General features: G+C 34.7%; 1 protein-coding gene across 6 annotated transcripts in view; it reads right to left on the minus strand.

The window, feature by feature from the left end:
* LOC136853450 (bestrophin-4-like) overlaps positions 1-27320 on the minus strand; it is a 64713-nt gene that overhangs the window by 35152 nt on the left and 2241 nt on the right. For 3 of the 6 annotated variants that reach the window (XM_067129047.1, XM_067129045.1, XM_067129042.1), the window contains exon 1: positions 18782-18910. The exons of the other annotated variants lie outside the window; for them this stretch is intronic. The gene's annotated coding sequence lies outside the window, so the exon portion shown is untranslated. Of the gene's footprint in view, positions 1-18781; positions 18911-27320 lie in introns of those variants that run through there. 6 annotated transcript variants of the gene reach the window in all.

Here is a 27320-nt window from a genome sequence, read left to right on the forward strand (position 1 = left end):
AGGTACTGTGTCGAGGGATGGAGATCCGGCGGTACCGATCAATTTATCACTTAAAAAATTTCCCTTCGGTGATAATTCCCCATCGGGGATATTCCCGAAGTAGCGTGAACTGGATATTAAACGACATTTGTAGCTTCATGACTCTATATATATATATATATATATATATATATATATATATATATATATATATATATATATATATATATATATATATATATATATATATATATAAATATATATATTATATATATATATATATATATATATATATATATATATATATATATATATATATATATATATATATATATATATATATATCACTCAGAAGGACTTATTTCAGAGAATTCAAAGAAATATATTTTAAGAATTCAAACATGAGTTTATTTACGTGCCAAATCTTAATCCAAACAAAGGTAAATTTAGCGGGAGTGCTGATAATAGCTTGACTTTATTATTTTGGAAAACTCAGGACGAAAATCAGTGAGAGCTCATCCTCATTCGGATTCAAGATTTACGTCACTAATTGAGGATCGTAATGTTGACTTTAATAACTTCATGAATGAAAATGAGCTCTCACAGAGCCAAATTGAACCAAACATTGATAATACTCTTGACACATAATCAGAAATGTTTGGGTAATCATATGAGCAGCATATTTGAGTCCAAAAATCGACCTGCACATCTTGGTCACATAACTAGTTTTCATTTCAATTAATTCGTCTTGAAACAAAGGTACACTGATTTTCAATACAGCTGACAATTTACACACATCTCCATAGCTGTAACCACATGGAATATTTCTTTTATTCAGGATAACTCGTAAATCTGATTTTTATGATATAAAAAAGAGAAATATACTTTTACTTATTTTTCTCTAGCGGGCCGCTTTCAAAATCAAACGGGCCACTTTTGGCCCACGGGCAATGGGTTGGACGGCCCTGCTTCAGTGTTTTATAAAAGGACGGACACTGATTCTTAAGACCATGCCAATGTTTACCTGCACCGGTAGATTCCGGAGAGATATCTTATTTTCGTGGTGAAAACTGGTTTAATGCAACACATTATCTAATAATTCAGTGATAAATAGTCGACATTTCCTAAAATACTTTTCAATAGGAAATAGGATTTTTAAAAAATCTTTATAGAAAACTCATACGGGAGCTACACCACAGAGAAGAAAAGTTCTAAAGTCCTATTCTTGGACTTTTAAGAATACGGACTTCACAAATTCGAACTGACCCCAGCTACTATGGCTTGGACTAAGGCTAGAGTATTATCATGACCCCAACTTAGACTACAAGATGAAAGACTGACCCGTTTTTGACCTCTTGATCCACAAGCGTACAAGCATGCTTGATTGGTGACAAGATCTCTGAACATATTGTATATGCGGACTTGAATGCCCTCGACAGTAAAGTCCTAAAACTTGGATCACTATTGATTAATGTAAGTCCAGTGACAAATACAGCAAGCTATGATAGCATGAAATCCAGATGAGTTATGATCAATTTCAAAGACAAAACTATAAACAGTTACCCACTACAAAGCAGAAATTACATCAAGAAAGTTTGATATAAATACATTCATACATTCATATATATACATTATGTATATAATATGCATATATATATATATATATATATATATATATATATATATATATATATATATATATATATATATATATATATATATATATATATATGTATAGGGTGTAACACGAGTTTATGCAAATGTTTTGGGAAATGAAAGAAAAAGTAATTCTGAGCGGAAAATGTCCTGTAAACATATGCATTTTAAGGTTCGTTTGCCAGTGAGGTGAATTTTTAAAATAACCTTTATCATTAAACGGGCAAGTAAGATGGTGTGAGGGATGTTGGAGTGCGTAGTCAGGGGTAGGGGAAGGGATGGAGCTGATCAGTTCACTACTCTGTAGTCTCGCTTTTCTGCCAAGATAAGTGAGCGTGTCCGGGTTACAAGTGTCAAATTCCGGATTCGTTTTGAGAGCAAGAAACTGGAGACAATGCCTTACCGTTCTGGTAATGTGGAATATGCAGATAAGATGTTTATTTATGGGTTTTGCAACAGTTCCATTTCTAGATTATACAGGCGTGAACTCACTGTTATACAAAAAAGAAAATCGGCGATTAGGCCGATGTGAATATAATACCTCCATATCAAATGTATTCTTTAGATACTGAACAAAGGGGAAAAATGCATGCATCATTGAAACCTCCCTCTCCGTCAATGGTATTCACTGAACTCCGATATAGGAAAGAAAAGCAAGCCTAATGGAATCTCCCCTCCATCAAAGATAGCCTATTTCATTACACATCGATCAAAGATTTAAAACGTATTATAAAAAATCTCTCATTCTCCATCAAAAGTATTCATCACACACACCAGTCAAAGGAAAAAAAACGCACCTATGAAAACAGTTTTGTTTCTGTCAGATTAAAACGAATGGGAACATTATAGAAAATTCACTTTCTCCATTCTTTCCTGTCAAAGGTAGCCTATTCAAACACTAACCGAAAGAGGTAAAAAACCTGACATTGCTCAAAGTGCAGTATCCTACCTACCTAGACTCCCTTGTCATCATGGCTACTGTCACTGTCACTCATTCAGCATTGTTTAGTACCAGCCCCTGGGGGATCAAATGTCTTGTAGCGAAGTGTTCATGTCTAGAACGGCTGATGAAGTGTTAGAGGGATTTATTTCTGGTGATAGAAATTAATTTCTCGGTATAATGTGGTTCGGATTCCACGATAAACTGTAGGTCTTGTTGCCAAGCAACCAACTGGTTCTTAGCCACGTAAAACAAGTCTAATCCTTCGGGCCAGCCCTAGGAGAGCTGTTAATCAGCTCAGTGGTCTGGTTAAACTAAGGTATACTTAACTTAGAACAGCGAACCCGATTATTCCCATGTAAAGAATATCGAACCCAATAACCTTCTTGTAAGTATTATTTTACCAGACCACTGAGCTGATTAAGAATAACTTATTTTACGTGGCTACCCAATAACCTTCTTGTGGAATCGAACCAGAATAGAAATGAACCCTATCACCAGAAATAAATTCTGTGAGTGAACTCCGGACGGTCTGAAGCTCAACCAACTCGGCCAACAAAGGGCTATCTGTAAGAATGGAACCCTCCAAAACTGCAATCTTGTCATGCAAATACTGTTAAAAACGTTCAAAGGATCATCAGAAATTGAAAATTAAGATGAGTGTAAATGCTTATACACAAAAACATTACAAATAACACGCATCAAGTTACAAAGTACGGTGTTACCATTCGTTTAGCGAAATCTGTAATGAATGCTTAGGACAGAGGCCCAATTACAGGTATTCTATGACAGCGAATTCATGTCATGTCTTAAGCTCCCTTGTTCGTGAATGTTTTATCTCCGGCCTCAGATAATCGGGAATACGGGAACTGCAATGGCTAATGAGAATTTTGATAGAGTAGCAGCGGTCACTGAATTCCCTGGGTCCGTTATAAATACCTTTGAAAGGAATTGGTTGATTGACTGCAGATTGGCTGGCGTCAAGTCAGAGAGAGAGAGAGAGAGAGAGAGAGAGAGAGAGAGAGAGAGAGAGAGAGAGAGAGAGAGAGAGAGAGAGAGAACTAGGGAAATGACATTAAGAAGGCGACAACAGGGCTGAGCTAAAATTTTAGTCTAAAATAACACACCCAAACATTCTAAACGGTTTTAAATGGGAGAAATGTTACAACTATATACATACATATACAGTATATATATATATATATATATATATATGTATATATATATATATATATATATATATATATATATATATATATATATATATATATATATATATATATATATATATATATATATATATATATATATGTGTGTGTGTGTGTGTGTGTGTCTGTGTATATATAATATATAAGTATATATACACATATATATGCGTGTGTATATATATATATATATGTGTGTGTGTTTATATATATGCGTAATTATATATATGTGTATATAAATGTGTATGTGCGTTTGTTTGTGCGCGTGCGTAAACCCGATGGACGAGAATTTCAACAAACTAAATATTCGGTCTTATTAACTACCTATGAAAAAACCGCGCATCGGAAGTTTTAGAGGGAGGAAGAAGAATTGGTAATTAAACAGACATTAGAAGAAGAAGCGAACTATATAAGCGAATAATATGGTGGTTACAGCTTTTAGTAGACACAGTGCCAAATGTCTTGAATATGCTATTTTAAGTCTTGGATTTAATGATAACACATGCTGTGTAAGACGTAGGAAAGGATGAAATTGATAGTAATGATAATGTTAAAGACAAGTGAAAGGATAATAATAATAATAATAATAATAATAATAATAATAATAATAATAATAATAATAATAATAATAAATCCCCATTCAGTGATCTGTTGGTAATTAATTTTAAGGAAAATCAAGCAAGGTTTGTAATAATAATAATAATAATAATAAAATAAAATAATAATAATAATAATAATAATAATTCTAAATCCCGACTCAGTGATTTGTTGATAATTTGTTTTAAAGATAATCATGTAAAGTTTCTGAATAATAATAAAATAATAATAATAATAATAATAATAATAATAATAATAATAATAATAATAATTATTCTAAATCCCAACCCAGTGATTTATTGGTAATTTTTTAAGGAAAATCAAGCAAGGTTTCTGAATAATAATAATAATAATAATAATAATAATAATAATAATAATAATAATAATAATAATAATAAAAATAATAATAATAATAATGGAAAACACAAATCCACAATTTTGTTACTGTCCAAATATATTTCAATGGAAAGTGCCAAATGAATATTTTTGTGCAGCTACATGTGTGGTTGTGTTTTTTTAAGACTCGTGGTAATAATAATAATAATAATAATAATAATAATAATAATAATAATAATAATAATAATAATAATAATAATGAATCAAATACAGTTATGTATATAATATACAAAGATAAATCTATATTGATTTATCTTTAAATATATAATATAATAACTGTGGAATAATTTTAGAGACTCATGCTACTATGAGTACTTTTAATAATAATAATAATAATAATAATAATAATAATAATAATAATAATAATAATAATAATAATAATAATAATAATAATTCTAAATCCCCACCCAGTGATTTGTTGGTAATTAATTTTAAGGAAAATCAAGCAAGGTTTCTGCATAATAATAATAATAATAATAATAATAATAATAATAATAATAATAATAATAATAATAATAATAATAATAATAATAATAATAATAATTCTAAATCCCCACCCAGTGATTTGCTGATAATTTGTTTTAAGGATGATTAAGTAAGGTTTCTGCATAATAATAATAATAATAATAATAATAATAATAATAATAATAATAATAATAATAATAATTCTAAATCCCCACCCAGTGACTTGTTGATAATTTGTTTTAAGGATAATCAAGTAAGGTTTCTGCATAATAATAATAATAATAATAATAATAATAATAATAATAATAATAATAATAATAATAATAATGGAAAACACAAATCCACAATTTTGTTCCTGTCCAAATCTATTTCAATGGAAAGTGGAATTTTTAAATGAATATTTTTGGGCAGCTACATGAGTGTGGATTTGTGTTTCCATTCTAAGACTCGTGGTAATAATAATAATAATAATAATAATAATAATAATAATAATAATAATAATAATAATAACAACAACGGACGGATGGAAATCTCCTGACGTAGGCGTTCTAGAATTCAACTCAAAGCGTATCAACAAGATGTATTTCATTCTTATACTTTTGCATGACCGGGTTTTTTTTTTTTTTTGAGAACAGAGGAACATTGGTTAGCCACAAATCACTTTTTCCTTTCAAAATATTCCTCGTTATTTAAGTTCAAAGTTCAGAGAAGACGAGAGATAAGAATGATATGAATACTAATATAACTCTCACCGTGTATAATGATTCACGAATCATAAGCTAACTCAAATTTACATGAAAAACTACTAGGTGAATCTGGGAGATAATTTCAAAAGGGGAAACTATTTTGGATGATCAGTTAAAACACTCCAGCTGCCTGCTGACAAGAGAGAGAGAGAGAGAGAGAGAGAGAGAGAGAGAGAGAGAGAGAGAGAGAGAGAGAGAGAGAATTTAACGGATTCCTGCTTCCAAGACATTTTGATTACTCATGCAATACTTGGTCCTGTATTGGTATACACATTTGTTAGCTTATGGTTTGCTGTCGTGGATTTATGCAGTTTATGTAGTTTTCTTAAAAAAATATATCATTTTATTTTTTGCAATTTTTGTAATTTGTAATTTTTGACACTAAAGCTACGTTACGTCTTTTAATAACGTATTTCCCTTAACTTCCTGTTACTTTTTTCTAATAAACACCATAATCTCTGGAAGCTTGAATTTCATGTCAATGGCCCCTGTGGGCTTGTTTCATATGAATAGGGTTCATCTCCTGAATAATAATAATAATAATAATAATAATAATAATAATAATAATAATAATAATAATAATAATAATGAAGGAGAATTTGACACAAGCAATTTTCTGTGGTCACTTATTTGTAGATTCCAAAACCCATTCTCGTTTGCACAGTTCCTTCCGTTTGATGTTATGGAAAAATTATGCGTAGTTTAGTCCTCTTGTCCCCTTTATTTGCACAGGCTGTTATATATTCACCTTAAAGATTTTCGTAGCTATTCATACCTTCAAATTATCCTATCAGGCGTGTGGCCTAATTTGCTAAAGTCAAGTGGCTTACATTGACCCACACACGATGGCAGTATTTTATCCCTTTTGCTCGCGAGAGAGAGAGAGAGAGAGAGAGAGAGAGAGAGAGAGAGAGAGAGAGAGAGAGAGTTAAGTTAAGTATATCTTAGTTTAACCAGACCACTGAGCTGATTAACAGCTCTCCTAGGGCTGGCCCGAAGGATTAGATTTATTTTACGTGGCTCAGAACCAACTGATTACCTAGCAACGGGACCTACAAGCTTAGTGTGGAATCCGAACCACATTATGACGAGAAATTAATTTCTATCACCAGAAACAAATTCCTCTAATTCTTCACTGGCCGGTCGGAGAGCCGAACGCTGGGCCAAAAGAGAGAGAGAGAGAGAGAGAGAGAGAGAGAGAGAGAGAGAGAGAGAGAGAGAGAGCACGTAAGTAAAGTAAGTAACGAACATTCCAACCGCCTTAGGGATGAAATGATAGGGAATTCGAAGCGTCATTAGAAGCTTCAGTGTACCGGTATTTGAACACCTGTGGTCAGCTTAAGCGCAATGGGGTCAGGGCTCCGAGAGAGCAGTACGAACTGACTTAATGTGGGAAACATGAGTAATAAGCACATTCGTTCATTTCTTTATGCTATGGTATTAGTATGTACATGAAATTGTTGGATTACAGCAGTGTGTGTGTGTGTGAACTTGAAACTTACGATGATTCAATTTCACATTTATCATAGAAGTGATGTGAAATTTGGGAACTACGGTCAAATATTGTAAAAGTAAAACCGACAGCACTTATAAGTTATGACAAGTCCATATGAAACCCTTTAACCCTTAAATTAAAAGTAAAAAAATGAGTAAATTTTCACCTACTGATAATATCTACTGTGGAAAATCTCCACTAACCACCTAAAAGCTCAGGCCGAGTGCCCATCACACCAATGCGCTCAGTCTTCCTGCTCAAAGCTTTGTTTCAGCTGTTACTGATTGAGTTGAATATAGAATTCAAGCACTGCGACCTATGAGGTTATTCAGCACTGAAATGGAAATTGAGAGTAAAGGGTTTGCAAGGTGTAACAGGAAGAAAACCTCGCAGTTGTATTATGAATCAATTGTTAGGAGAGGATGGAAAGCAAGATGGAGGAAAGAGAATATGAAAGGAGGTAGTGTAAAAGGAACGAAAGGGGTTGCAGCTAGGGGCCGAAGGCATGCCACAAAGACCCTTAAGTAATGCCTACAGTGCACCGCATGAGATGCACTGACGGCGCTACGCCCCTACGGAAAGCTGTTACTGATGACAATCCGTGAAATTATTTCTAAACAAGTGGCCTCTTCGTATTTTGCTTCTTACGTCACTCTTGCGCCCATGTCCCTTTCTTTGTCAAAGGGCTTCAACGATTTCTGTAAAGGAGACCCCAGTTGGAGCTGAAACGGAAGTATTAAAAATACCTGACCAACTCCGGCTCTCCTCCGCTCTTACGAGATGCTCTCTTTATTACTGGTCCTATAGCATACTGAGCTCAGGGCAATGTCATTCCATTTAAATACACTTTTCCCTATGCCTACTTCATGGGGAACTAAGAGTCTTGCTCTTTGCTGTCAAGAGGGCTGGTTCTAACCTTTCCCCATATTTTAACGGATTTTAAAAGCTCTAGGAAAATGCTTTCATGCGTTTATCAAGCTTTCATTTCATTCAGTATACTAAGCGTCAAGTCCTTTTATCATATACAAACCCAAATTAAGTTCCTGGGAATTTGATCCTATTTACGAACTAAGTTATGTTTCTTCTGATTTTTAAGCAGCACTGTCTCATAGTCATTAGTAGGGTAGATAACGATTTCCAGTCTAAATGCTTAGTTTTATCCATGAATTCTGATGTTCTTTGTTTCAGTAATAGAAATTGTGTTCCATACCCAGTCCACTAAATTAAGCAAGAGTTAATGATTATCATACTTCAACAATTTCAGATGCATATTCCTATGAGTAACTTGTAGGACCCTTGATTACAAGGTGGCCAAAAATAGTCACAGGAAAAAAAGTCACAATTTTGGCTAGGAAAAAAAGTTACAGGAAAAAGTCACATTAATTTATGGTGGCCGCTAATAAAGTCACAGAGAAAAATTCACAATATTTCTTTTGGGGTCATTATCTTTATGATATATATACAGTCTTTATTTGTTTTTACGGTCATCCCCAACGGCCTCGTACTAAACACGCCGCAAAGGTGGACACATACCGTGTTAAAAAAAAAATCCCCAACGGGCTTGTACTAAACACGCTGCAAAGGTGGCTACATGGATACATACCGGTTTAAAACCCTTGGGGGTCACTATCTAGGAAAGACTAATGTGACTTTCTTTCCAGTGACTTTTCTTCCTGTGACTTTTAACTGGATTCGATTACAAGACTGTATAATTTATAATTTCATAGTTCTGTGCAAGTACGCATGTAAAATCGCGGAAGGATAACCGTAAGCAAATTGGGGGTGAGGGGTTTGTGTATTTGTGTGTGTGTATTACATCTGGGAGTAGCGTCCTTTTAAAGAGTTGGGCGTTTGACAATATTATCGTTCATAGATAGCTTTTGTTGTGGCTTTGATGAAAACAAAGGATAAGTGGTACTAATTTTGGCTTGTTATCTGCTCGCCACCTACTCCGAGGCGCTAGTACTAAACACCGCTAGACGGCCGCACAAAGATATCGTTTATTAATATAATTTGTCGACCACACGATATAGACATGGTTGTATATACTGTTATACTTTGATCCCCGAGGGGCTAGTACTAAACACGGCGTACCAAGGAGCTTCCGCCATGTTTAGTACTAGCACCTCGGAGCAGGTGACGCGTAGATAACAAGTCAAAGTAGACCGGGTAAGTAATCTAAGAAAGACAAGAAATGTATTTCTGATAAGGCAGAGGTTTTACTGGTGGCTCTCAAGAATTTCTTTTTAGTGTTTTGCAGTTTTTTTGTATTTGTGTTTCGTGTAAAAGAAAAAAAATATTTCAATTGAAAACCTAACGTATAAAGTAAGCACAAACTCCGAATCATTTACAAAGGCAACTTCATTAAATCCTGACTCACGTATGTTTGAAATGGAATGGAATGGAATATCGAGTTTAGGCCGAAGGCCAAGCACTGGGACCTATGAGGTCATTCAGCGCTGAAAAGGAAATTGAGAGTAGGTAGGTTTGAAATGTGTGAAAAGAGGAAAACCTCAAAGCAGTTGTACTATGAAATAGTTGTTAGGAGAGGGTGGATAGCAAGATGGAAGAAAGACAGTATGAATGGAAGTACAGTAAAATGAATGAAAGGGGTTGCAGCTAGGGGCCGAAGGGACGCTGCAAAGGACCTTTAGTAATGCCTACAGTGCACCCCGTGAGGTGCACTGACGGCATTACCGCCTTACGGGTATATTTAAAATTTAACTGTAAACATTGATGGCAGTTTTTTTTTTATGAAGACGTATTTTTCAGACTGCTTCAAAATTAAAAGACCTTATGCAACATTATCACTCCCTTAGTTTTTAGTTTTCTGTAAAAGAAAACTATTGTGCCGGCTTTGTCTGTCCGTCCGCACTTTTTCTATCCGCCCTCAGACCTTAAAAACTACTGAGGCTAGAGGACTGCAAATTGGTATGTTGATCATCCACCCTCCAATCATCAAACATACCGAATTACAGCCCTCTAGCCTCAGTAGTTTTTATTTGATTTAAGGTTAAAGTTAGCCACAATCGTGCTTCTGGCAACGATATAGGATAGGCCACCACCGGGCAGTGGTTAAAGTTTCATGGGTCGCGGCTCATACAGCATTATGCCGAGACCACCGAAAGATAGATCTATTTTCGGTGGCCTTGACTATACGCTGTAGAGGCTGTACATAAAACTCCAAAAATCTATTACAGAACAAAAAGCGTCTATCGTCAGTTGGTGATATACGTCTGGTGAAGTATATGATTAATATACGTTATATCTACAAGGATATAAGTGCATAGATGATAAATATTATTGATATTTAGATTTGCTAAATGGATAATTAACATAAGTAACGATAACTGTTTTATTCAAAGCTTATAACACCCTCTCTCTCTCTTTGTTGCGTCAGAATTATAGCTAGGAAAATGGATAATAATGCTTTAATATGGTTACCTTTTAAGCAAAGTACTGATGTAATCTTTAACACTACCGTGTGTCCGGGCAAAGAACCTATTAATACTTTATGTATATACACATAATGTAGGATTCTACGTATGAGACTGTGTGCGCGTGCGTGTCAGCATTAAAACGTTAATTACTGTAGAATGGGTTATAACTCAACGAAGGATGACAGGCCTTCTAGATTTTAGAAGGACTACGATAAGTATTCAACGTTGTACGCTAAGAAGAACGTTCTTCATCGACTGAGTTTTGTATCTGATTAACTTACTCGATGTGAAAGTTTATAGCAAGTACAAAGTTTACAGCAAGTAGAACGTGATTCAAAGACGCTTTTAGTACTTGAAAACAATGTCGTTCACAATACATTCAATTATTCTGTAAATTAACAAAGATGGCCTGTCTAAATACTAGGCATTCCATCAGGGTTCGGCCGTTGTTCGGATGTTACGACGTTTTCTCCTGTCGTTGGAGCACTTCGGTGCTAACGGATGGAGATATCCTGAAGCCGAGGTCGGTGCCAAAAAGCAGAAAACGGATTTACTGAGGCTATTCAGTGGAACTTTCATTAGGTTTACGTGCACCCGCAGTTCGCTTGAAGTTGAAAAGTGGGTTGGAGACTGCAGACTTATTCGAGAGATATTTGGGTCGGAGGAATGGAAGATGCGAACAAAATAGACAACGTCTCATTCGGGGCCACCTGAAAACGCTTTGAGAGCTATTGACCTGAATATACGGACCGAACAGAAAATAACACTGGAATCAAAAGGAGATATATTTAGAGCATCGATGCGCAAATTGCCGTTCCTGCACCCAGGATGCTGATGTATAAAACGGTCGTGAAGTATTAGCGCTAAAGTTCCAACAATGCATCGGGTACCAGAAGCCAAACCCGTTCTGAAATTGCACTTATGGGGAACTGAACCATAAACAACGCTAATAATTTACCTAGAATGAGAAGCTCAGAAATACGGCGATTAGATCGTAAACACAGGATTCCAAAATAAAGCAGAAAATAAACTTGTCATTTCTGAAATTCTCCGAGTAATTTATGACCAGTTGAGAGTGTTTAACATACCCTTCCTGTCAATTATGTTTTTCTTAATGGACTGCGGGATCTGTGGCTCTATTTACGACTGCAGGGTTGCATCAGATGTCACGTTTATTTGCCTTACACCTGAGGTCACCAACAACCAGTATCGCATAACTCTGTGCTATGGCATTTTTCCCAAAATATTCTTGGGCCTGAGTTCCTTCGTATGAGGGTACGCGGAAGCATACGTTCTTTATTGTACTACCAAATTCAGTTATTTGTTTGTCTGGAACTAATCGTGTATATTCAGTTACCCTTTATGATAGTTGCCGTTATATAACCACAAACGTAGAAAAACAGATATACGTACACACACATATATAATACAAATATATATATATATATATATATATATATATATATATATATATATATATATATATATATATATATATATATATATATATATATATATATATATATATATATATATATATATATATATATATATACATACACACACACACACACACACACACACACATATATATATATATATATATATATATATATATATATATATATATATATATTTAATATTATCATTATCTATCTTCTTGTAATAAGGACTGACTTTAAGCTGCATTCCTTTTTATAAATCAATACTTTTGTTAAAAATCGTTTTTATGCTTTGCAGTTGCATTTACACGTAACCGAAATGACTGCGTTATTTAGAACATGGATTTTACTTCTTATTCCCCTCATTTCTGTAAACAGACACAAGAAAGTTACTCTCTCTATTTCACAAGAGTCTACAGAATTTGGCAAAAACTTGAAAAGAACAAATCACATTTTTGTTTTATACATTAAGAATATCGATGATCCATCAAGTAAACTTTCAAGAACAACTTGCCTTAGCATCTGAGGACTATAAATTTTACAGTCCGCATTACAAAGGCACCTGCTCGTATTGGCACAGGTTTTGTTCTAAAGATGCTATGAATAAAAGCCTCTCCGAAACGATCTTCTTAACTTTACCTCATTTTCGCTGTGTTTACGATTTCGTTGTTTCCTTCTGTGTACTCTCATACACTCGAACGACCGTTTAGAATTCAAATGAGTCCGGCATAATCCTCTACGTACCGAGTATTTTACGTTCGAATACGTAAAAGAGTTTTCGTCGATGGAATAAAGAGTAAAAGGGAGAAAAACGCAGTTGGCGGAGGATCAAGGATTTTATGGTCGTTTGCAAATGGTCTAAGAAACGATGATTTTGGATAAAAAAGAGAAGAAATCGAAGATGGTGGCGAAATTTACGTGACTCTGTTTATCGAATGCGAAGTTGGTGGAGTATCTTGTTTCGTGAGTGTCCTCCTCCTGGATTTCCTGTTGAGAAACAGTACTAACCTTTTTTTCTGGATCTTCTGTTGAGAAACAATACTAACCTTTTTTTCTGGATCTTCTGTTGAGAAACAATACTAACGTTTTTTCTGGATCTTCTGTTGAGAAACAAAACTAACGTTTTTCTGGATCTTCTGTTGAGAAACAATACTAACGTTTTTTCTGGATCTTCTGTTGAGAAACAATACTAACGTTTTTTCTGGATCTTCTGTCGAGAAGCCAACTTGTATTTTTCCTGGATTTTCTGTGGAGAAACAATACTAACTTTTTTCCTAGATTTTCTATCGAGAAGCAATACTAACATTTTACTGGATTTTCTATCGAGAAACAAACTTTTTTTTCCTGGAGTTTCTATCGACTTTTTCCCTGGTTTTCTATCGTCGAGAAGCAAAGTATTTTTCCTGGATTTTCTGTGGAGAAATAATACTAACTTTTCCTGGATTTTCTTTCGAGAAGCAATATTAACGGTTTTCCTGGATCTTCTGTCGAGAAGCAAACAAGTATTTTTCCCGGATTTTCTGTGGAGAAATAATACTAACTTTTTTCCTAGATTTTCTATCGAGAAGCAATACTAACATTTTTACTGGATTTTCTATCGAGAAACAACACTAACTTTTTTCCTGGATTTTCTATCGAGAAGCAAAGTACTAACTTTTTCCTGGATTTTCTTTCAAGAAGCAATATTAACGTTTTTTCTGGATCTTCTGTCGAGAAGCGAACTAGTATTTTTCCTGGATTTTCTGTGGAGAAACAATACTAACTTTTTTCCTAGATTTTCTATCGAGAGGCAATACTAACATTTTTACTGGATTTTCTATCGAGAAACAACACTAACTTTTTTCCTGGATTTTCTGTCGAGAAGCAAAGTACTAACTTATTCCTGGATTTTCTTTCGAGAAGCAATATTAACGTTTTTTCTGGATCTTCTGTCGAGAAGCAAACTAGTATTTTTCCTGGACTTTCTCAATACTAATTTTTTCCTGGATTTTCTGTCTAGAAGCAGCTATACTAACATTTTTCTTGGATTTTCTGTCGAGAAGCAATACTAAAATTTTTATTGGATTTTCTATCGAGATGCAACACTTACTTCCTTCCTGGATTTTCTGTGGAGAAACAATAAAAACTTTTTTCTGAATTTTCTGTTAAGAAGCAATACTTACTTTTTTTCTTAAGGAACCAAACTCATTTCGCTGAAATAAGTTTGAATGACAAGGTCTGGGGCGGCTGTACCTAAGTTCGTACCTATAAAAGCAGAACCACCAATGTCAGAAGCATAACTTTCATTCCTCAAAAAAAGACCTACATTTGAAACAAAATAATTTCTTTCCTCACAAAGAAGGATTTTTGTTAAAGCCTTCGAACCCAGATTATTTTCGTCTAATAATTGCAACACACGAAACGCGAAAATAGTGTATCGAAATTAAAAGATAAACATAAACACCATGTAACATAAATATGTGCACATTCATTACAAATATTACCATGTGTGATAGACATATATTTATGTAAAGTTATATAAATGTATATATATATATATATATATATATATATATATATATATATATATATATATATATATATATATATATATATATATATATATATATATATATATATATATATATATATATATATATATATATACATACATACATACACATACATATATGTGTATGTATGTTTGTATGTATAGGTATGAATATTTGTCACAAACAGCATAAGATTTTTCTATTACAAAATATCAAGCTACAAATACCTTTAATATCCACTTCACTACACTTCGGGAATAACTTACACCAAAGGGGAATTATAATTCACAAGTGCTTCGTGACCAGTGAGATTCGAACCACTGCCTGGTTTAGAAACAATGATGTACAGTGTCTTTTATTCATTTAGCCTCAGCTGATGGCTCAGAGGTCAAAAGTCACTATATATCGTTGTTTCTAAACCGGGAAGCGGTTTGAATCCAGCCAGTGACGACGGCTTATGAATTCTAATTCCCCTTGGGTGTAAGTTATTTACGAGGTGTAGTAAAGTGGGAATTAAACGATATTTGTGTCTTTATATTTTGAATTAAAAGAATACTTGTAAGTCTTTTATATTTTTGAATATAATAAGAATCAAGTGTGCATATATATATATATATATATATATATATATATATATATATATATATATATATATATATATATATATATATATATATATATATATATATATATGTGTGTGTGTGTGTGTGTGTGTGTGTGTGTGTGTGTGTGTGTATAAACACATCAGTTCTTTGCGAACCAAGAATTGAGGGTGTCATCTTTTTCAAAATGTATTGGAATCTCGATCTGTCCTTCACATTTTCAAAACGGAAATGTGAATGGCAAGTTATATGATCTACGGTAAAGAGTATAAATATGGAAAAATACACAGAAAAAATGTAAAATTTAAATGTAAAAGTTTAAGGAGACTAGATAAACGACTATAAATAAAATGGAACGCATCGAAAGTACAGTATGCCATTCTAAAGAAACAAGGACGCGTTGCGGACTTGGTACAACAAAGAAAATAGCAGCCAGGCTACATTTCAATAAAAAACAAGTAAAAATTGCGCCGAAGATTCTTCGGCGCAATCGAGTTTTCCGTACAGCATATAATCGAAGGCCAACGAAAATAGATCTATCTTTCGGTGGTCTCGGTATAATGCTGTATGAGCCGCGGCTCATGAAACTTTAACTACGGCCTAGCGGTGGCCTGTCCTATACCGTTGCCAGAAGCACGATTATGGCCAACTTTAATCTTAAATGAAATAAAAACTATTGAGGCTAGAGTGCTGCAGTTTGGTATGTTTCACGATTGGAGGGGGGATGATCAATATACCAATTTGCAGCCCTCTAGCCTCAGTAGTTTTTAAGGTCTGAGGGCGGACGGAAAAAGTGAGGACGGACAGACAAAGCTGGCACAATAGTTTTCTTTTACAGAAACGTAACAAAAAAAGGAATAAAAAAAACCAGTCTTCAATCTGAAGGCCTTTAAGCCTAAGCAGGACCGACACTAAAACTAAAACTGACAGAAGTGAGAACAAGGTATCTATTAAATAATGATATTATCTCTCCGCGGGCACTGAGATGGCATCGCCTACCGCGCCTTCAGACTGTTAGTTACGAAATCTTTCTTTTAGTTTCGGTGTTGTCAACTCGATATTGTCAACTCGCTGTTGACAACTCGCTGTTGACAACTCGTTGTTGTCAACTCCCTGTTGTTAACTTGGTATTGACGACTCGCTGTTGATCACTCGCTGTTGTCAAGTTGGTGTTATCAACTCGATGTTGACAACTCAGTGTTGACAATCTGTGTTGTCAACTCGCTGTCGTTATCTCGGTGTTGTCAACTCGGTGTTGACCACTCGCTGTTGTCAACTCGCTGCTGACAACTCTGTGTTGTCAACTCAGTGTCGTCAACTCGCTGTTGACAACTCTGTGTTGTCAACTCGGTGTCGTCTACTCGCTGTTGTCAACTCGCTGTTGACAACTCAGTGTTGATAATTGTCGCTTCTTAGCAACAACTGATAATTATCTTGACGATAATAATCGTCAAGGAAGTGGTAATAACAGTTACAATTATTGCTGTTATCACCCTTAAAAGTATACATTTAATATTCATTAATTTTTTTGATCTATGCTAACATATAAAATGCATATCTTAATAATGCTATGTGCATGTGGATCCCGTCTCTGAAATTTGAAAATTTCCCATTGCTTCAGAGGCATAATTCTCTCTCTCTCTCTCTCTCTCTCTCTCTCTCTCTCTCTCTCTCTCTCTCTCTCTCTCTCTATATATATATATATATATATATATATATATATATATATATGTATATATAAACATATATATATACATTTATAATGTATGTATGTGTATATAAAATATATATATACATATATAATTTATATATACATATATATATATATATATATATATATATATATATATATATATATATATATATATATATATATATATATATATATATATATATATATATATATATATATATATATATATAATTTTTATATACATTAAATACTCAAAATACTAAGGTCTGTAGTTGACGGCCTCATAGCAACAGAATAAGCATGATCAAGAACAAAACTACTTTCTTAGCTAGAGAAGTAAATTCTAAAGGAGCTTTAGCCGGTGACTAAATAAAAACGTTAATTTAACGGAAAAGATTAAAGAAATTCCGCGAGAGAATTGAGATTTCAAGTGAATTTTCCCCAATTTTTTATTCACGTTCTTTTGCATTGGCCGTGTCTTTGTTTTTCCAAAACTTATTCAGTGACATGGTAAAAACAGTCGAATGAAGATGACCCTCGGTGATAAATAGGCCTTGAGCAACTTTATTGTTGGATAAACAATTATGTTTATATGTCTGGTGGTGAAGTGATTCTATTGGAAACAATTGGAAACTAATATATTTCTACTTGCAGGAATGTGATCTCGGCTACAATGCCACATGCGCACACACACCACATATATTATATATATATATATATATATATATATATATATATATATATATATATATATATATATATATATATATATATATATATATATATATATATATATATATATATATATATATATATATATATATATACATATATATATATATATATATATATATATATATATATATATATATATATATATATACATATATATATACACTATATATATATATATATATATAATATATATACACCCACATATATTATATATATATATATATATATATATATATATATATATATATATATATATATATATATATATATATATATATATATATATATATATATATATATATATGCATGTGTGTGTGTGTGTGGTCTGATATGAAACCTTGCACATTTCACATAAAAAATTTGTATTTCCTCTTCAGACATTCCACTGACCTCTTTGGCTCTGAACCACAGCAAAGGAGAATTCCTAAAGATACTATTTACATCGACTAATGTCCCTTGTCAGGCATTTCCCATCGCAGTATAGTTGGAGCCTTCTTCTTTCACATAAAAAAATACATTGTTCAGCAGGAGAGTAATCCTTGATTCCATTCGTCCTTAATTCTTAACGATCACGACAAAAGACTTAAGTCCAATTAGCACAGTTATTCTGTGCTTCATGGTCTTATGTCACTCTGTACGGTCCGAGTTTCATTCAGGTACCGGTTGCAAAATGACAAGTCGACAGATGACGATTTGATCGATCTTTCGTTTTGCTTCGTCCCAAATGTAATAAACTTTCCTTCTCCATTCGTTTCTCTCTACCGAGAACTTAATTATGTTTCTCTCCCGGCTTTCTCTTTCACTGCACTGTCTTCAGGTTGAGTATAAAATAAGTAAACTAAGTTCAATCGATACTCACGACTCGTTCCAAAATACTGAAGATCCCGTAATGGGCGACGATTTCAGTCTGGTAATGAAAGTCAGGGCGGCCGCTCCGTCAAACAAGTTATGACCTTACATCAGTCGGGTATCCTGAATATATTGGCCACCTGCAGAAACTTCTATTATCATAGCGGTGACCGAATTCCACATCCTGTGTGGTGTAAGTGTTGCCCACGGGTCTAGAAAGACCGTTGGTCCATGATAAGGATTTTTAACTGACGTATCTTACCAAAAAAATTTAAGTTTTTCCTATCTGCTATAGAGTGAGGGAGACTCGTCAGTAAGGATTTCCTGTTATGAGTAGGATCACTCGTATTATGTTGCAATACCATACGTCCGTTCACTAAAGACTTCCGATATGGCTGTTAACTGGGAATACCTATTTCGAATACAACAGAACACTGAATTTTGGCCAAAGACCAAGCAATGGAACCTATGAGGTCATTCAGCGCTGAAAAGGAAATTGAGAAAGGTTTGAGAGGTGTAACAGGAAGAAAACCTCGCAGTTGCACCATGAAACAATTGTTAGGAGAGGGTGGAAAGTAAGATGGAAGAAAGAGAATATAAACGAATGGAGGTACGGTAAAATGAATGAAAGGGGTTGCAGCTAGGTGCCGAAGGGACGCTGCAAAGAACCTTAAGTAATGCCTACGGTGCACCGCACGAGGTGCGCTGACGGCACTACCCCCATGCGGAGGGGAATACCTATTTACAGTGAGTTTATAAAATGCGTTGCACCGAAAGCCTTGAATTAAAAAAATTCTCTCTTGAATTCACTTGACTTGTCCTGTTTGATTTTCTGTCCTACTGACCGTACGCGGAAACATGTTATCATAATGACAGCCTTGAGTTTTTCCGTATGTATCTATTGGGACCATTCTTGCGTGTATAAACACCGACTATACATCACTTTGTACCTGAAGAATTGATAACACTTGGCAATAACGACACAGATAACTTTGGCATGATGAGTTTAATGATAATCGCGGGAAGCAAACACCGGATGTCATTGCATGCTGTAGCAGCCATCATCTACAGCCACATTTAGCAGCCGGTCCTTGAAAGTAACTGGCGAAAGAGCGCGCATGCGCGAACTTCAGGCGAAAGAAAACTCTCGGACCCGAACGAGCGTTTCGGGTTTTATTTTCCCAAGAGCAGTTTGCGGTCTTAACGACCTTGCCGTGAATTTTAAGTGCGCTGTGAAAGGTGGTTCGGAATAATTGCGCGAAATAATCCGGTCCCTCGGCGCTCCCTTTTAATTATCACCTTAGGGGATGAATTTTTTTTTTTTTTTACTTTATTCTTTCTCCGTCTTTACACTTCACTTTCATTTTCAATTTTCGTTCTTTTTCTCCTATCCTAAAACTTTGTTTCTCTTTATGAAATGAAAGGTGAGTGAATGGGACTGTTTAATCCTGTCCAATGCTTCTATCTTTCCTTACGAACCTTTCCTAGATAGTGACCCCCAAGGGTTTTAATCCGGTATGTATCCACCTTTGCGGCGTGTTTAGTACAAACCCGTTGGCGATTTCCGTATAAATATAAACATAAGACTGTAAATATCATAAAGATAATAACCCCCAAGAAGTATTGGTTCTAAATAACGACCCCCGAAAACCCTAGGGGGTCACTATCTAGGAAAGGTCTAATTTAACTCCGACTTTTAACTCTCCCTATATGCGTTATTATCCTACTAAATTTTTCCTTCTATTTTAATAATTCGGTTACATTTTTATTTATTTATTCATCAATTTGTTAATTTTGTTTTTCAAATAACTGATCTCCTCTTTCTGTTTCCCATTGCCTTCTGTTACTTCTTTCGAATGAACACCATAGTATTCTATGGAAGCCTGAATTTCAAGTCAGTGGCCCCTTTGGTAGGCTTGTTCCATTTGAATAGGGTTCATCTTCTGAATAATAATAATAATAATAATAATAATAATAATAATAATAATAATAATAATAATAAACTTCGTCAACAACCTCCCACTGACTTCAAGAACATAACTTTCCGTCACATTTCAGATCTTACGCAACGTATAAACTCATCATAAGGGTCTTTATATTGCTGCCAACGATATTTAAGACATCTGGAGGTTAAAAAAAAAAAAAAAAAAAAAAAAAAAAAAAGGAGAGGGGGAAAGGAAAACATTCAAGGCAAAAGGAGGAAGAACGTCACTTCCTACAGGAATTTTAACAATTCCCCCCGGGAAGACCCTATGTCCAAGGGCGATGGGAACAGTCAACACTGCTCACTGTATCCGGTACAAACTGGTTCGGAAACTGACTACTTGGCTTCTGGTTGTAGCTCGGTAACTGTGAAGGGTTAATGAGTTTTTTTAATGCTGTTGTAGATATTTATGTTGTGAGAGGTTGCAGATATTTGTCTTCTGTTAGGGATGCATATTTACTCTGACAGAGTAAATATCGGAATAATAATAATAATAATAATAATAATAATAATAATAATAATAATAATAATAATAATAATAATAATAATTATTATTATTATTATTATTATTATTATTATTATTATTATTATAATGATTCAGAATGAACAAAAACTCACATTCAAGAAATCTAAAATACTATGAACTTACAAAGCAAGCTTTTAAAAGATTACATTACCATTTAGAAAAACACAAAATATAAACAAGAAAGTAATAAACAAACATAAATAAAGAGATAAACCAACAAACACAAATAAATATATACACACAAACATTAAAATTAATAAGAAATAGTGCAACGGCGCGTCGCGCCCTAAAGTAGCATTACAATCTCAATTTTGAGCTTGCGATCAGCAGCCTGGCGCCGTTCACTAGAAGAAAGATTGAACGATGAAGAATATTCCAGTCTCTGAAACGTCTGTCATTATTGTATGTTGTGAACACTGAACGCAGGATTGTTTAAAAGGGTGATTACTCCTCAACACTTAATGCGAAGGAAAGTGAACAGATAACTGAATAAATAGGTAGATAAGTGAATAAGTAGATAACTAAACAGATAGATAAATAAAGGAATAGATAATAAATAAATATTTAAACAAAATAAATAAACAAGTGAAATAAGTATAAAAATAGGTAAATAAGTGAATAAGTATGTATACATATATATATATATAATTATATATATATACAGTATATATATATATATATATATATATATATATATATATATATATATATATATATATATATATATATATATATATATATATATATAGACAGACAGATAGATAGATAAATAGACAGATAGATAGATAAGTGAATAAGTATATATATATATATATATATATATATATATATATATATATATATATATATATATATATATATGCATATAGATAGATAGAGAGATAGATAAGTTAATGAATTAATAAATGCATCTCTTTTCAGACCAGTTGATACTCCCATATACACATGCACACACACACTCAGCCGCAAGCTCTTAAATAGCGAGTTAAACAGCCAAGGCAAGCGCGCAAAAAAGCCGCTCTTCTTTGGATAAAGATCAAGACGCGAGACCATGCATATGGCGGCCATATGCAGGGATCGTTGTTGCCAGGAATATTCGTGATGTAATACAAGAAGACGGTATACAGTAATCCGACTTGTACAGTCTGAGAAAGCTGAAGGATGGTAGGAGAAAATAGCATCGGTATATCAACTGAAATTAAAATTGTAAGCGAAAATACAACCTTCAGCTAATACAGAGATGAACAAAGCTCACGTTCGTGGCAACCCGCCAGAGGGCTACTAAATTCTTCTTCTTCTTCTCTCCCTGGGCCATTAATACGTTGCCTGTGTGTGTGTGCCTCGATGACTTCGCATTTCCTTTCCTAAAATGCCTTTCAGTTCTAGACCGAATGCATTTTCTAGACCAAGGTCTGTTGACAGCTTGTTTCAACAGTGTTTGTCCGTACGTGGGACTCTCGTTATTGGTCTAATTTCTGGTCCAAGCACGCTAAAGACAAAACAGAAAAAAATATCTGTATCTAATGTTTTGTTCCAATATTTTTTGTTAGACTTCTGGCATCGGTTATCTGTTGACGGACGTGGGTGAGCGTCTGTGAATTTGGATCTCCCGCTTAGATTCTCTCTCTCTCTCTCTCTCTCTCTCTCTCTCTCTCTCTCTCTCTCTCTCTCTCTCACCTCCGCTTTTTTTTTCACTCCCTCTCAAGCTTCTTCTCTTACCTTTCGTCCTTATCGTGAAATTTAATCTGCAAAGAAGACATCTCCAAAGTCACATCTAATGGCGCTCCATCTATCTCGCGCGCCAATATTAGACGCACGTAAACACCCAATATTTTTAGATAACGAAGTGTATGTCACTTTCGATCAGTCTGTGTCGTTCTTGTCAGATAATGACACCATCAATAGAAACAAATACTACAAGCTTGATAATAATATAATAATAAATGCTCCCAGTTGCCATTTACTAGCCTAACATTACAGAAGAATTTCAACTCAAACGGTACGGCTGATATCTTAAGAATTCACAGACTTGGGAGGTCAGATGCCTCTCCACCTTGGTCAGGAGGTCACGCAACAAAATTTAGACGTTAAAATATATTAGCAGACCAAGTAAGACGCACAAAGTTACACTGTCCACAGTTTAGTGAAAGTGGGTGAATTTGACAAACATAAGAGCGTCTCCTCGCTGCTGGGAGAAAGGGAGCTGGTGATGGTACGATACATGTACATGCGCTACAGGGGTCTAAGCGATGTCAGGCAGGGCAGCCAATCGAGACTACGGTCTACCCAAAAGCCAAATCAAAGTCCTTCAAAAGAAGGCATCGTGCTTACCCCATACAAAAAAATGGGAAAAAGCACGTTAAAAGAAGAAGAATAAAAGCTGAATATCTTTAAAAGTAGACGGAAAAATATATCGGCAGATCAAGTATGACTCACAAACATACAACGTCTGCAGTTTAGCGAAAATGGGTGAATTTTACAAACATAACAGCAGAAGAAAACATATAAAAAGTATTTTCTAATGTGAAATATCTTCATCTTGTAGGGGGATGACAGCGTTCGTCAGGAATTGCAGAGCCAACTGATTAGTTCATGTCCGCGTCTCCATGACTTTGACAGCACGCAGACATAAGTTTTTGTATATGCTGCTATGGGGTTCAAAAACTCGCAAATAAATATATGTATATACTCGTATATGTATATATATGCATATGTATATATATGTATACAAACATATATATATGTATATATATGTATGTATATATGTGTACATATATTCATATATATGTATATATGTAAATATATATATATATATATATATATATATATATATATATATATATATATATACATATATATATATATATATATATATATATATATATATATATATATATATATATATATATATATATATATATATAGATAACCATAAATAGTTAGTTACCTCTGATTAGAAACGGCTGCGGAGAAGAAACAAGACAACAGTCACTCTCACATTCATCCTCCCGCTACTGAATTAGGGATGAACATTCTGCGCATAACATCCTCACAACAGTTGCTGTTTCACACGCCTACATAGAAGGCTCATTCGCAGTAGATCGAACCCTGCAACATTCATTGCGCCATTTACCTCTCATTTCTCTCTGCAATCTCACCTGCGTTCTTTAGGGTGAGTTTTTTCCTACTTCCTTCCAACGCTCGGAAATTAATACTCCTTTTGCCAATCTGCTATTCACTATCCTTCAAAAAGAATGAAAGGGCGAGGGTTAAAAGTCAATTAGAAATTTATTGAAAATGTTTGGTAATAATTAGTTGAGAAACATCTCTAACTTTTTGGGGTTTCTTACCGTAGAAAAGGGTAATGGTAAAGGATTGAAATAAACAGTTTGATGCACTATCAAATAAAACAAAGCTAAAGACGATTAAAATTGTAAAAAAAAAATAAGGGAATTAAGTTAAAAAATGTAATAAACAGTATGAAAGAGAAAGGGTATAAAGTAATACTGTATCAGGCTAGAAAAAAAAAAAAAGCTCTGCACCTCACGCGAATAGCGTAGTGTGCCCGCAACTGTGTTTGTGGAAGTGAGCGCTTAGGAACCAAGAACCAGGAACCATCCTCTCTACAAGACCAGACCATGTCGAAAACACACCGATCTATCTTTTCATCAATGCTGGCTTTTCTGCCACTTTAATCGCCACATTTTCGACCCTTTCAATCCTTTTACTCGGCATACTGAGCAAACAAATGATCTCCGTAGCTTCGAACTGATTTTTTTCTCACTTGCATTCAACATCCACACTTGACTTCAAATAAGAAACTTGGCTCAATAATCCCTCTTATCCATTCCATATGTTTAAGTGTGACAGACACAGATAAAATAACAATTTCAACCGACCCAGAGCGTGTTGTTATGACCAAGGCCTATAGAGAGAGAGAGAGAGAGAGAGAGAGAGTCTCTCAGCGCGCAGCAGAAGTCGGATTAAAACCGGAGCTGCCATATGTCGCAATAAATTAGTGACGTCACAAAGGCAGTAGCTTGCTGAGGTGGTATGGTCAACCAGAAAGAAGAGGAAAGATTGACCAATGTAGAGTGCGTCTTTGCTAGTTGGCACACCAGGTCTCATATTTCTATAAACAACTTACCATGCTTTGTGCAAAGGGCCGTGTTGACGTGAAGTCGGCTTGATCTAAACCAGGGGCCACTTGTATGAGTGGGTCCTGATCTAAACTAACAAAGAACTGTCACTGATACAAGCAGGCTAGGTAAAAAAATAAAAACCTTCAGAAAACTGTTAAAATTCGGTTTATGGTAAATGCTTCGTGCTGACATAAAACCGGCTTGATCTAAAGTGACCAACCTCAGAAATGGTATTAATACTGCCATCGCAATATCCTATGCCAAGAAAGCAGGAAAAATCATAAAAAAACCTTCAGAAAACTGTTAAAAATCGGTTTATGATAAATGCTTCCATCAATCAGTAGTCACTTTCTATAAAGATATCACACGTGTGTCCGTATGACACAAAATTATACATTTTCCTTTTATGCTTATTAGGGAACATATTTCCACCAGTGCCCAACATACGAGCACATGTTTTTGCCCACCAGAATCAGTCATTTGTTGGGGTCCGCAAGACACCTTAAGTGCTGAGAGAACTCAGTTATAATCTCGGTAAAACTTAGTTGACGTGTGGGAGGAGCAATTCAAGACTATATGGCTTCTATAAAGATAAACCAACTGAGTGGTTGAAGTCGCAATAACTTACGCTGACTGTCATCAAAGTCTGGTCGGCCATTATTCAGTTATTTTAAAATAGAATAGAATACAGAATTTAGGCCGAAGGCCATGCACTGGGACCTATGAGGTCATTCAGTACTGAAACGGAAATGGACAGTAAAAAGGTTTAAAACGTGTAACAGGAGGAAAACCTAGCAGTTGCACTATGAATCAATTGTTAGGAGAGGGTGGAAAGCAAGATGGAAGACAGAGAATATAAACGGAAGTACAGTAAAAGGAAAGAAAGGGGTTGCAGCTAAGGCCCGAAGGAACGCTGCAAAAAACCTCGAGTAATGCCTACGGTGCACCGCGTGAGGTACACTGGCGGCACCACCCCATTAACTGAGTTCAGTTATCTTGATAGTAAACAAAAAAACACACACACACACATCCCTGCAAACAGACTTTCTTCGCATAGGTCATTACAATGAACGTAATAATAACAATACTTTTACTTATTAGGGTGGCAAAATGTTAAGGAAATAAATTACATCTAATACCAACGAATAAAGACGCACTCTGTATTCGTCTTCTTTTCTTCTTTCAGCCTCGACAGTTTCAAAGTTGTGGCATAGAAATCTGGAGCAAATAACACCATAATGGGGCAGTCCCCTAAACAACAACAAAAAAGTAAACTTCGGGACAATCGAGTTTTCTGTACAGCGTATAATCGAGGCCACCAGAAATAGATCTATCTTTCGGTGGTCTCGGTATAATGCTGTATGAGCCACAGCTCATGAAACTTTAAACACGGCCTGGTGGTGGCATGGCCTATATCGTTGCCAGACGCACGATTATGGCTAACTTTAACCTCAAATAAAATAAAAACTACTGAGGCTAGGAGGCTGCAATTTGGTATGTTTGATGATTGGAGGATGGATGATCAACATACCAATTTGCAGCCCTCTGGCCTTAGTAGTTTTTATTTGATTTAAGGTTATGGTTAGCCATAATCGTGCGTCTGGCAACGAAATAGGACATGCCACCACCGGGCAGTGGTTAAAGTTTCACAGGTCGCGGCTCATGCAGCATTATACCGAGACCATCGAAATATTGATCTATTTTCGGTGGCCTTGATTATGCGCTGTACAGAAAACTCGACTGCGCCGAAGAAACTTCGGCTCATTTCTTACTTTTTTTTTTTTTATCTTACCCAGATACATTTAGCTCGCTCAGATCGACCCCGCAATTTGAAATCTCCATATCCACATTTCATTTTGTGTAATAATTACAAAATAATATTGCCACAGCAAAACAA

Source organism: Macrobrachium rosenbergii, chromosome 27, assembly GCF_040412425.1.
Source record: "Macrobrachium rosenbergii isolate ZJJX-2024 chromosome 27, ASM4041242v1, whole genome shotgun sequence".
NCBI lineage: Eukaryota > Metazoa > Arthropoda > Malacostraca > Decapoda > Palaemonidae > Macrobrachium > Macrobrachium rosenbergii.